The following is a 12,130-nucleotide window of genomic DNA, read 5'->3' on the forward strand; positions in this document are numbered from 1 at the left end:
CGACTACAAGTCATTTCGGTGACCGCCGATGACATTATATAGCACATTCAAATGTCACTTACAGCCTCATTTGTTACTATTTTAGTCCGTCTTTACGCTTTAAATGATTCCATTCTATGAAAGCCCATAAGGGACAGAGACCCTGGATCAAATGACAGACAATCGTACGGACTAACAATTTATCACACTATGTTTGATACAGTATCAAATGCAAATTGAATAGATTTGAGTATTAGTTGAATATTTTTTTGTCGTGTTACTCGCCCACGCACACCTTTTGTATTTACTGGGTGTAATAAAGCAGCTCTGTCCTAAGTATCCCATGCGAAACCCTCGCCTTAAATTTTGATTTTTACAATAATTCTAACGACACCTTATTTACAGAATCTACACTATTTCAAGCACGACTAGGCATCGGATGAAACACTCTGGGTCGAAGACCGTCGATTAAATAAGGATGAGAGAATACCTTGTGACAGCAACCACTATAAATCAAAAGTTTTTAAGCCCAGTTAATACCAATCCACAGGTTTGCCTACTGTCCAAGTGTGATAAAGCTGCTGTGTTTAAGTTTAACATGCGTGACGCCTTTCCCTAATTTTACATATGAACGGCATGCTTGTTCAACACTCCGATCACCAGCCTTTAGCCGGTCTGTGACTTATTTCATCCCCACAGCGCAGAGAGTCACAAACTAAATTCCGAACTCTAAACTAAAGAGTTTTGTCTCATTTCGCTTCGATGATCGATGATAACACTATATAGTTTGTCTAAATGCCACTTAAAGCTGAACACTTGTTGCTATGTCAATCTATCATAAAGCCCTAAAAAATTCCATTGATAGTCGACTGGAGCGCAAGTCACCAAGCGAGCATATTTATGACGATTTCGAAAAGTTAAGACTAATAAGACTACAAAAATGGCTGTGGTTAGTAAACGATGAGGTACATTGTCTGCATATAAAGTGAGATTACTACGAGGATCTCAATCGAACACGATTGGATCTAATTTGGGAGAGCCGCGTATTTTTGTAAATTTCTCAAAGGTGTTAGGTGCTCTATAGCTGATTGTCACGGTTGCGATATTACAAATTACTCATAAAAATAAGCCTACCGACATTACTTAACCATCCAATTATCCCAAATTAGTTCTAATCGTGTTATCTTCAAATCAAATGTCCTAATTGTAATTGCAAGACACGGGCCTGATTGGTATTGTAATTCCTTTTCCCTTTAGTGTTTTAAAATCGGGAAAAATTGGTGGAGTGGACTAACTATACTGTCAACAATAACTTTTTACGTCTTCCAAGCAAAGTTATGCAACAAAGTTACATTGAGTAGGTTTTTGTTTGACCGTCCCATGAGACTGTTTGTATATTACAATTGCCAGTCGTTCGTCAATTCCATTCATAAATACACGGGCCATGTACTAGGCCCGACACAACTTAATTCATCAGAACGCTGACCGGATATATTTAAATTGTAAACCTTCATGTCACCAACACACACATATACCTGTTTGTTTGTCGTTTCGCAAAGATGTGTGACCTATCTTGTACTAGCAATAGGTATTGGTCGAAAGGATTCACGATTCACTCGTTTTTGTCACGGTATTGACGTGTCGTAATCCGCCCATGGTCATCATTTGATGAGAAGTATATAAGATGCAGGAGCTATCGAATAATGATATAGAGAACTTGACCCTGTTTATTGAATACGGAATCTTGGCTAGGCCCCACGGCCAAGCCACTTAAATATAAGAGAATCCCTGCTAAGAGAGACTGGGTCCCTAAGTCTGTCTATAAGTGAGTCTGGCGGGCCTGTGAGTGAATGAATATGCCCGTGAGTGACCGACTCGGCCAGAGTGGGTGTGTGCGAGTTAGTTTGCGCTGGTGTGAGTGTCCGTTTATACAGTATTTTAGCTATGTCGGATGCCGACGCCATTATAGAAAAACCACAATAAGATGGCATACAAGAGATTGATTTCTACCGTCATATGAAAAAGATACAAAAGTACAAGTTATCACTTGTCCGTCCATGGCATTGCTTTTGAACCCACGCAGTGGATATATAAATTAAAACGATTTTAAAAAGCTCAACAAGACAAGTAATTGATGTACGGCGAAACATTTGGGTAGTTTGCAGAATACCTCCATGAGATGGAAAAGTTACCGGGTGAGTGTTTGAATGAGTAAGCGAGTTTGACCGTATTGTCGATTCTGTTATTTCGTGGCGCCAATATTGATGGGATTTATCGTCTATATGGAGGCTAATGTCGAGAGAGTGAAATATGAATTTTGCACCAATTTGGAAGATTATGACGTCAAATAATATTAAGAGAAAGAAGGAAGTGTATACTGTCAAAAATTCTTTGCACCGAGACGTCCAACTTTTCATACAGTCTGTGTAGTATTTACTTAGAAATCAATGAAACTTTGCCCGTCTTTGACCATTTTCATTTATACATCGCTAACGCGCTGCGACATGTACCTGGGCCTGTACAACTTTATTTTATCTCGTGGCTGATGTATGGCTGACGACTCTCACAAGAAAACGCCATAGGTCGTTCCGGTCACCGCCCGATGGAAATAAATCGTCCACCTACGCTTTAACAACACAGAAAACCTATTTATCGGCTATTCTGCAGAATATGTCCAGAGAATTCTGCACAAGGTCGACTGGAGTGCAAAGTTCAGTGGACTATTTTTTGACAAATGTCAAAAGTGTATGATACCGTATATTTCGATGGTAAAAACATTCGAGAAAACCCAGTAAGCCTATGCTCAAAGTGCAAACCATCGTAACACTATTACATGCAAGAGTGCCTTTCAATCTTCGATGTAACTTCGATGTAGCTGGTACAATCAGTTCCGGCGATAAAAATTCTTATCCTCCATTCTCCTTTATTGGCTGTTATTCCTTAAACTATTGCAGTATCCGTCATACTCATTAAGGGCAAAGTTGAGCTTTGTAGTGCAAATACAGTACGATTTTTCAACGATATTGGTGCGATGGGGCTATTGATTAGGACGCGTCTTAATTTGATTTAGTTTTAGTATTCTATAATGTTTTGTATTATAGTTCATTGTGACTCTGTCGACCAGATTTTACGGAGGAGTAAAAATCAAAGGGATACAATCATCGGAATTGCGCTCAATTGCCTTATGCGACCCATACGACCAATGTTAATATTGTATCCCCGGTACGATGGTGATTGCTGAAAGTTAAAACATGTCTGTCATAATCTACATTGTATTAACGTTGCAGCTGTGATGATGAAGTACATCTAGATATCGTGCACGAAACACATTGCTTATAAACAAGAGACTCGCACAGGCTCAGTTCCGACGACGGTTTTCCTTTTAATCGTGCATTTCGTCGTGACTTCACTGGAACTGCCATTTTGATTCTGATCTCTCTATTATTGGCAATATAAGCAGTATGATGCTATCTAGAGTGTTATTTGCTGCGTGTCATGCAAACGATCTCATGAGTAGGCAGAATACACCGTACAAGCAAATGTGTGCGTCTTTGTGTACTTAGACACTGTCTCATTTCAAAGCCTTTGGCTTGGACTCACACAGTGTCCATTGTAAGCGATCTGTCATGTGAAATTTATGGCGACTTGAGTCTGAAGTCACTGTCAGTAGTCTGCGTTTACGTGTTTGTTAAACCAAAGCATTTTCACATATCGAGGTTTACTTTCGCATTTTCGTTGCAACTATCACGATTAGCTAAAATGCGATTTAAAGTTTAATTTCATTGTAATCTTCTACTTTTTATCTGTTGACCAATGTTCCATTCACCGCAGTTTTCTTTGAAGATTTTTTTCCGGTTCTAATGAGCGACAATTTGTAATTGTTTACGTTGTTTTCCACCGTGCCACTTCTATATCTGTTTTCAGCCTTACACTAATAGTCATACAGGCTTTAATCTGATTTTGTTTAGACGCTGGGGAAGGTCAGCCGCATATGATCGAAACGCGTCGATTCCTATCTGAAATATCAAGACAGTCTGAAGCCAAATAAATAATAAGGAAAGCTGGATTATTTAGGTCACGTGTGGAACGGAAAAAAATAGTAAATATTTAAACTGATCTGAGAGCTATACTGAATATGACATGACAAAAACAGTTGCACTTTTATAAATATTACAAATTTCACGGTTCAGATTACCCACAGCAATATTATATGCAAGTCTGTTAGACAGTTTGGATGCCCTTTGTTTTTAATTTATTTTGATTTATTTTATTATTTTTTATTTTATTTTATTACTCAATTACAGGATGAGGTACCCATAACCCAGTACCCAGTGGAGCAATGAGGAGTAAAGTGCCTTGATTAGGGGAACAACACCGTGCTGGAGTCTCAAACTCACCGTCCGTTGACAGTGAGTCCGTTACATTACAAATTACTCATGAAAAACAAGTGTCTAATGTAAAAGGAAAGCAGATGAGATTACATTTGAAGATTAAATCGGTATTACTTCACCATCCAATTTTCCCAAAGTAGTTCCAATCGTGTTAAAATGTAAGTGTAGCCGCTGCGTCAAGTTCTCTCGTATAAACATTGTTCAGTCCATTCAAACAGGCATGATAGGAAACTTGAAAATTACATTTGATTACTAAATGGTCGAAAGCAGTCCTATCTTATAAAATGACAGCATTAACCTACGAAATGTTAAATTATTAATTTACAATGCCTCGCGCTATCTTCACGGTTGCATTTTATATAACGCCACCACTAAGACTAAGTTTGAGTCTCATTTTTTATTTTATTTTTTTGTAAAGTACTAGTATTTGAATAGGATTATAAAGCGTCGTACAATTACCATATCACTGAAGAAATTATTGTCTGTCCGCTGTTATTCACTGGCTTTGTGGCCCATTTTAACATTTCAATGTTTTCTTTTTTTAATTCCTTATCGCTAACAACCACGCAAAATGTTATTGAAGAGTGCACCTTTTCCTTGACCCGTGTCACATGACAAACGGGGAAAGGTGGTTAACTGACACGTAATTGGTTCAGGCCAAATCTGCCGATTAAGAAGTGAAAGTCTATTGGCTATATCGCCTGTGATTGGCCAGATCAAGAGGCCTGAATAGCTGAGACATCGAAGCAACCGTAGAAGTACCGGGGAAGTGTAGAGTAACATCACTTGCTTGTCCACTACTTCAATGAAACGTACTGCAAATTGGGTAAGCCCTGCATTAGAAATCTTATTTTGTAAAGTTGTACGATTTTGTGATTTCGACTTTTCAAAAATTGCAGTTCAACTTTTTATGTCATTTCCTTCGTTACTTATCACGCAATTCATTCTTAGCTATCTTTTTCATAACATTTTTTTTCCAAATGAAATGTTTTCCAAACATTCATCCAGATATGTTTAACTTTTAAAACTCTCGTTCGGACACTTTCAACGTCAACACGGAAAAAAGTTTTTATTCAAAACCGAGAGTTTGTTTTACGCTTTACAATTGTGCTTACATCGTGTTGTATCTTGCGTTTTCGGCCTTTCTTTGCTAAAAAATCTTTCATCGTTAAAGGAAAGTGGTCGTCGGAACTGCGCATGTGCAACTTTCTTGTTTACAAACATTGTATTTCGTGCACTATATATAGATGCATCATGTCAAAATAGCTGCAACATTTAAATTTTACAACGAGCATTAAGACAAACATGTTTTAACTTTCATCAATCGCAAATGTAGCTTGGATACAGTGTTTATATCGGTCGTAGGGGTCCCTAGCGACCTTTGAGCGCCTTTCCGACCATCACCGTCCTTTAACTGACTTTGTCAAATCTCCGCTTTGTTGATTCTTTTGAGGTTTAGTGGGCTTGTCGATCGATTCTCGATTTAATGTAAAGGGTACTTCCCCTGTTCAACACTGCGGATGATTCGAAAAGGGCCGTTTGTTTCGATTACTGTAGCTTCCCAACTTCATCGGGCTTTATTTGCCGGAAACATCATTTTTCCCTGACAAGGGAGGCAGTCGTTGGATCTCAGCTCAAAGCTTAAGGTTGCTAGGGTCCTCTAAGACCGATGTAAACGGTTTGTATAGGGTACGTTGGCTTTGATGAAAGTTTTAAAATATTTGTTAACAGTGAATATCATAAAATTTAAATGTTGCAGCTATGTTGACGTGATGCATCTAGATACCATAAATGAAATGCATTGTTTGTAAACGAGAAAGTTGCACACGCGCAGTTCCGACGACTGCCTCCCTTGACATATGATTATGTGTCAAGAATTTTTAGATTTGCAACTAGCTCATGAAAATAACAATTGGCAAACGCAAAAAGTGCACATGTTCCTCATAAGTTACAAAGGTTAAGTCTTGATTGGCAGGGGATTGAGGGTAATCAGTAGCATCAGTGTTGTCACATGCGTCCAAAAATCCAATTTGCAGATCACTGTTCACTGCGTTATGTAAAATATCGGGCATGCGCAGGAAATTAGCGGTATTCGTCGTCAAAGAAAGTTGTCGCCGTAACGTCCATCAAATACATTGATTACAAAAAAGATCCGTGCCCTTCTTGATCTCTCCTGATGGAAGGGAAAATGTTGCATTGACAGAAACAAAAAATTAAAATTAGAAGTCACACAATAAGAGGAGGAGAGAACTACATCCTGATAGTTTTTACGTTCAAACTGTGCTTCATTAAGGTGCTACACACGTAGAACGGTACCATCTACTGCAATGAACTTCCATAGCTTCTGAAATGAGATCACAAATAATAGATTCTAACATCCACACTTGATCTCATTTCCTCAGGGGAATAACTAAGATGGTGGTGCATTTAACCGACACATACGTTTTTAAACTCCCTAATACCACCGAAGGACAGTTTATGGTTTGATTGGAAACGAGGTCACTTAGATTTTGCATCTTCTTCCATGCAGATGCCAGACACAGCCTCAGCATTCTCATCGTTTTCTGTTTCCAGAAACTGCGACATTATTTGGTTGTTTCTCTCAAGGTGCCATAATGGACTATGATCGTATACATACGTCATTGGCCAGCTTCACTCTGGGCTGACAATAACAGAAAAAAATCGATCTCGTTCTCAACGCGTATACCGGAATGTAACTTTCACATTGCAGCTTAGCTAATTTCGAATGTACTTTTTAAAAGGCGAACAGTTTGGGTGAGCACATCAGTTAGACAAAACATACCCAAAGTCACATGCGAATGAAATAACTCGAACGTAAAAAATTTAAACCTGCTGAACGAGTTCATGCTAAATTGTCAAAGAGTTAAGGGGTCTTTTGATGTGTCCCAAGAATGTGTGGGCTTTGCACCTACGGCGAACGATAAACCTTTCACACCTAATCATGTCTGGTCTTGTTGTCATTGTAAAGTCATCTTTTGAGTCACCCGTCCTCTTGTACACAACTTACAACACGCTTGGTTGTTTACAAAAATACAGTGAGTTTATTGGAGCGAAATTCCAGGTACCCTGGCATATTGTCATGTTAATCGCAGTCTACTGACATAGTTTGTGCTGATCACGTGGGGGAGAGAACCACATTTTTGTATTATTAATAAAATCGGTTTACGTCAACGACTTAATACTACTTTATGAAATCAACACTTTTGTTTTGAATGACCGATTTTCCTTCTTAAATGGCAGGGGTTGAATGACTGGCGTTTAAAAAGATTGATTAAAATCAAGGTAAGCAAATTGAAATGATTTTCATTCAAAATGTGAGAACTTGATTGCCAAGGAAAATTGTTGTTTTGTTATATATTCAAAGAACATAATGTAAAATTTCACAAAATTTGAGCCGGCCAGATTGGAGTAAATGTTTTTGAAATGTTGAAAACAGGAGAAAAAATAACCAAGAAATCGGGTGATTTGAATACATTGGCATAAATTAACCTATTTTCACCCCACTTATGATTGCTTCCTGTGTGTAAAGGTAAATACAAACAAAAATTTAATTTTCAGAGAAAATTGAAACTTTGCAAAATGATGAGTTTTGAGGAAAACACGTGTTATGTCCAGTCTTTATCTCATGTAAAAAATATACAAAGTATGTAAAATATTTAAAACACAAACGTATCCATATCTTCATTAGAAATATCTGTATGCTTCATTTGATTTCATAATTAGCATTTACTGACACCAGTATGCAAGTATCCTCGAACTTGTCCCTGAACATTCATAAATACCTATTTGCATGATACAAATTATTTTATAATGCGTTTGATGGATGAAGGAAATCAGCCTTTAGCTTCTGAGATGTATTTCCATCGCACCCTCATTCGCTGTCGGCCAAAACATGAAATGCACTGGCTGCTTCCACGCCTTGCTTTGGTCTTTCGCAATGATTGTCCACGTGACACTAAAGTCTCACAACGAAGCAAAAGAGCATCATCACTGTTACTCACCGTCAGTTATAGTAGGGAGTAAATGTGTAATAAATGGTCGTAATGCAGGTACATGTACCGTCCGCTCATCGTCCAGTTCTACTGTCCTCTGCCTAAGAGGTCATACACTGTGCTCTCGCCAGCCATACTTCTCCGTACCGTGGATGACAGAGTCACGGATACATCAGGCAGCAGTGCAGGGTGTGTTCAATGGCCTACTATCCGTCCTTGACGCCTACACATCACATATCCATGGCATGTCTTCTGACCAGATTGTGACCCATTCGATGACCAACTATTTTAACATTGCTAAGAATGAGACGTAATGCCGCCAGACAGATTGCTCTCGGGGGACGTTACCTTGATGAGAAATTACCGATCAGCTGTCTTGCTACTTGAGCGCGAAACAGGAGTTCACAGTCCCTCTTTTGTTGAGGGACCGTGAGAGTTGACGTCAGTATCTCGATCCACTTTGGCCGTATCCAAGACCTGATGCCATGCTGTGCTGTGCGTTCATGAGACCATTACCCTTGTTCAGCTCGTGGTAAAACGAATCGCGACGATGATCGACCAGCCGTATAGCTAACAACTGAGTTAAGCCAGCTGTTGCTCGGTCAAAGCACGGTTCCTCCACAACGGACGGTGCTCAAACCCACACATGTGTTTACAGTCATAAGTATGTTTGCGCCCTCTACGGCTGAAACGTTCTTTTCTTTCGGGTGTTGTTTCTAATTAGGACTTTTAAAGGAAATCCTTTGTTTGCCTTCCTTTCAGTAAGCAAACATTTGCACGTGCAAACATATATTTCACATTAAAATTCTTTGAAAGTATCCACTGTAAAAAGTCAAAATCTTCATCCCTTGGTATTTATTTGTTGTTTGTCACTCACTTCATGGTGACCTTTCCATGGTATTGCAGTAATAACAAAAAGAATGTAGATTTCCAAGATGGCAGTGTCTTGTCCTTACCAAGGCCAATGTTCTATATGTTTGCAGTCATTTAAAAATATGCACTGTCATATGAAGTTTTCCAATGATCTTCAACGTAAGACTATTTGTAAACCAATATTGACTGAAATAGGCAAATGATGTATTGAAATTGAAATTGGAATTAAAAAGCTTACTCGGGTCAGTCAAAATTAGGGTGCTCTAGACAAATTTCCACATGTTACGCTCTAATATAAGAAAATGTTGAGCAAAATTTAATGAAACATTGTTCTGAATTTGAAACAACCAGTAGAACCAAACAGGCCCCATCGAAAAAATGTGGGTTTTTTTATGATTTCGAGCTGAGTAGTGAAAAAAAGTTCCCTAAAAATAGGTCAAAATGGGCGTTACGCTGTTTCATCTGAAAAAGCACATTTTTAACTCACTTTTTGAAACTGTTAGATTACTTTTTTCGATTATTCAGGATATTTAAAGTATCACATAGCATTTCTTCTTTCTTTTGCAAGTTATTTCATCTTAATACATGGATTTGAATGGAAATGGCGTGATAACAAGTGAAATTGGTGTGTCGTTACGCTTTTTATATTTTGACAACAGCATTGATTTATCTCTCTATTATCACTTGGAAAACCCTAGAATTTTTCCTAAAACATCGATTTGATTGGATGACCAACTATGTTTAGTTGGTACTAAATGTCGATAGGGTCAATGTATTGATTATGAATGACAAATCATGAAAGTTGCCCACATTTTTGTCCCAAAATTTTGTAGTGTCCGTGACACACTCATAACTTTCAGCCATATTCAGATAATAGAGATCTGACGTCACTAGCCAAAGTGGCCTTTTTTGCCTTCCTTATGTGTTATAAAAATATAATCCATTTACCACTTGTATTGTTTCAGTATATGAAATAGGGGCCAAATGTAGTGTCTGTGACAGCCGTAGTGTCCGTGACACCAAATCCATACATTACTTATTAAAGTGATTTAAGCTGGTAATTCTATTGTTTACTAGCTGAAGTTACATTTTTATAAGAGAGTAACTTAGTTTTTAAGTAAGACATCAAATGAAATATATTAAACCAGTGAAAGATGTTTTTTCTACCTTTTAAGATTTTAATGTTAAAAAACTGTCCTATGAAATAACGGTATAGGGGTTTAAAAAAGGAACAGAAATCGTGATATCAGTTATTTCCCAATATAACTTTAAGATACAAATGTAATTTACAGTAAAATTAAGGCATAACACTTAACAAACTAATTTACTTTCACATTAAACCACTTTCCATTTGCAACTGGCTTCATGTCACGAACACTACACCTAACAAGTGGTTAACAATCTTTTATTGCATTTACATTTAAATTCACCTGACATCTGAAGTAAACTTCATAGACCATAATAAATCTTTTTAAAAACAAAAGAAAATGTGTTTGTGAATTATATAAGGGGAGAAAGTGATTGCTCCAGAACAGATCTCTGTCAACAGTACTAGTGATGTATATAAGGGAAGAGTTTATGTCCCTTCAAATTATTTTTCTGTTTTCACCCTTTGTTTGCATTATAAGGCTGTATTATTAGTGTTTGATGAAATTTCGATCGTAGTTGTTTGTTAAGGAAAAGCTATGGCGATATATAAGGGGAGTAAGTGGTTGCACTTTTGACTACTTATCATGGTTGTGCAGTAGAGTTAGCTCTGTTACGGATCTATGTCAACAGTGATGTACATATATATAAGGGGAGGGTTTATATTCCTTAAATTATTTTTTCTGTTTTAAGCATTTGTTTGCATTATAAGGCTGTATTATATGTGAAATTTCAATCGTGTGTCGGTTGTTAAGGGAAAGCTATGGTGAGACATAGTCGGATCTATCATGTGGTGTCTATTGAATGCTGTGATCCTGAAATCTGTTTCGAAACCCAAGTGTGTGGTTTCTCCTCACTCGCAAAGTTCTGTCTTTCCTAAGTTATTGTGTCAGATATTTTGTTGTTTTTGTTATACTTATGATGTTAATGTTTTCACGTGTTATTGACTTCAAATAATTACATCAATATTTCTATATTTGTATAGAAATATTGTGTTGTGATTGTGTTTGTGTTGAGATTATCTTGTGTTGAGATTATTGTTAACGTTTTGTCTCTTTTTGTGAACTTTGTTTTGACAAGTGTGTCTTTTATGTTCTTTTTTCTTTTTGTGGGTTATTATTGGGTGTTTAGGGAAAAGGAATTTTAATATTTTGTCCTTTTCAAGTTCCTTCTAGTATTTTGCAAGACTTTCCTTCAAGTCTTTGGGCTATTCAACATTGAAATTCTACCGCTAAATATGTGGCTGTTTGATGGGCTTAAATGCATTGCTGAAGATTGCCATGATTGCATTTCATAAACTGGAAATGGAAATCATCTCTGAAATGTGATTCGCTTTTGGAAAAGGTTCAGAAATGACATTTTCACAATTTTAAGTTGAACACCAAACCAACTGGCAGAGTTCAGCCATAGAACAAACAAAATGCACCCAACATTTAAATTTACAGTTAAGAAATCACTCCAAAAATTAACATTTCTCGACGTCAAAATTTTGAAGGGCCCAAGGCACAACCAAGAAAGTAATTTGGATATTAAAACCCACACAAAACTAATTGGAACATTCCAATACATGCACAGAGAATCATGTTACCTAAATCAAATTTTAAAGGACTAATTGAAGGTGAAATTCTCAGATACTGCTGTACATGCAATGACCCAAACGATTTCAAGGAGATAGCTGATTTATTTACAAGAAAATTAATTTACAGAGAATAAACGGAAAAAGAAATA

General features: G+C 37.3%; 1 protein-coding gene across 1 annotated transcript in view; it reads left to right on the top strand.

Moving 5' to 3' along the window:
* The first annotated feature begins 5,119 nt into the window (after positions 1-5,119).
* LOC139127030 (tropomyosin-1, isoforms 9A/A/B-like) overlaps positions 5,120-12,130 on the top strand; it is a 109,220-nt gene continuing 102,209 nt past the window's right edge. The window contains exon 1 of the mRNA XM_070692957.1: positions 5,120-5,196. The gene's annotated coding sequence lies outside the window, so the exon portion shown is untranslated. The remainder of the gene's footprint in view (positions 5,197-12,130) is intronic.

This window comes from Ptychodera flava, unplaced genomic scaffold (genome assembly GCF_041260155.1).
Source record: "Ptychodera flava strain L36383 unplaced genomic scaffold, AS_Pfla_20210202 Scaffold_28__1_contigs__length_4768798_pilon, whole genome shotgun sequence".
Taxonomy (NCBI): domain Eukaryota; kingdom Metazoa; phylum Hemichordata; class Enteropneusta; family Ptychoderidae; genus Ptychodera; species Ptychodera flava.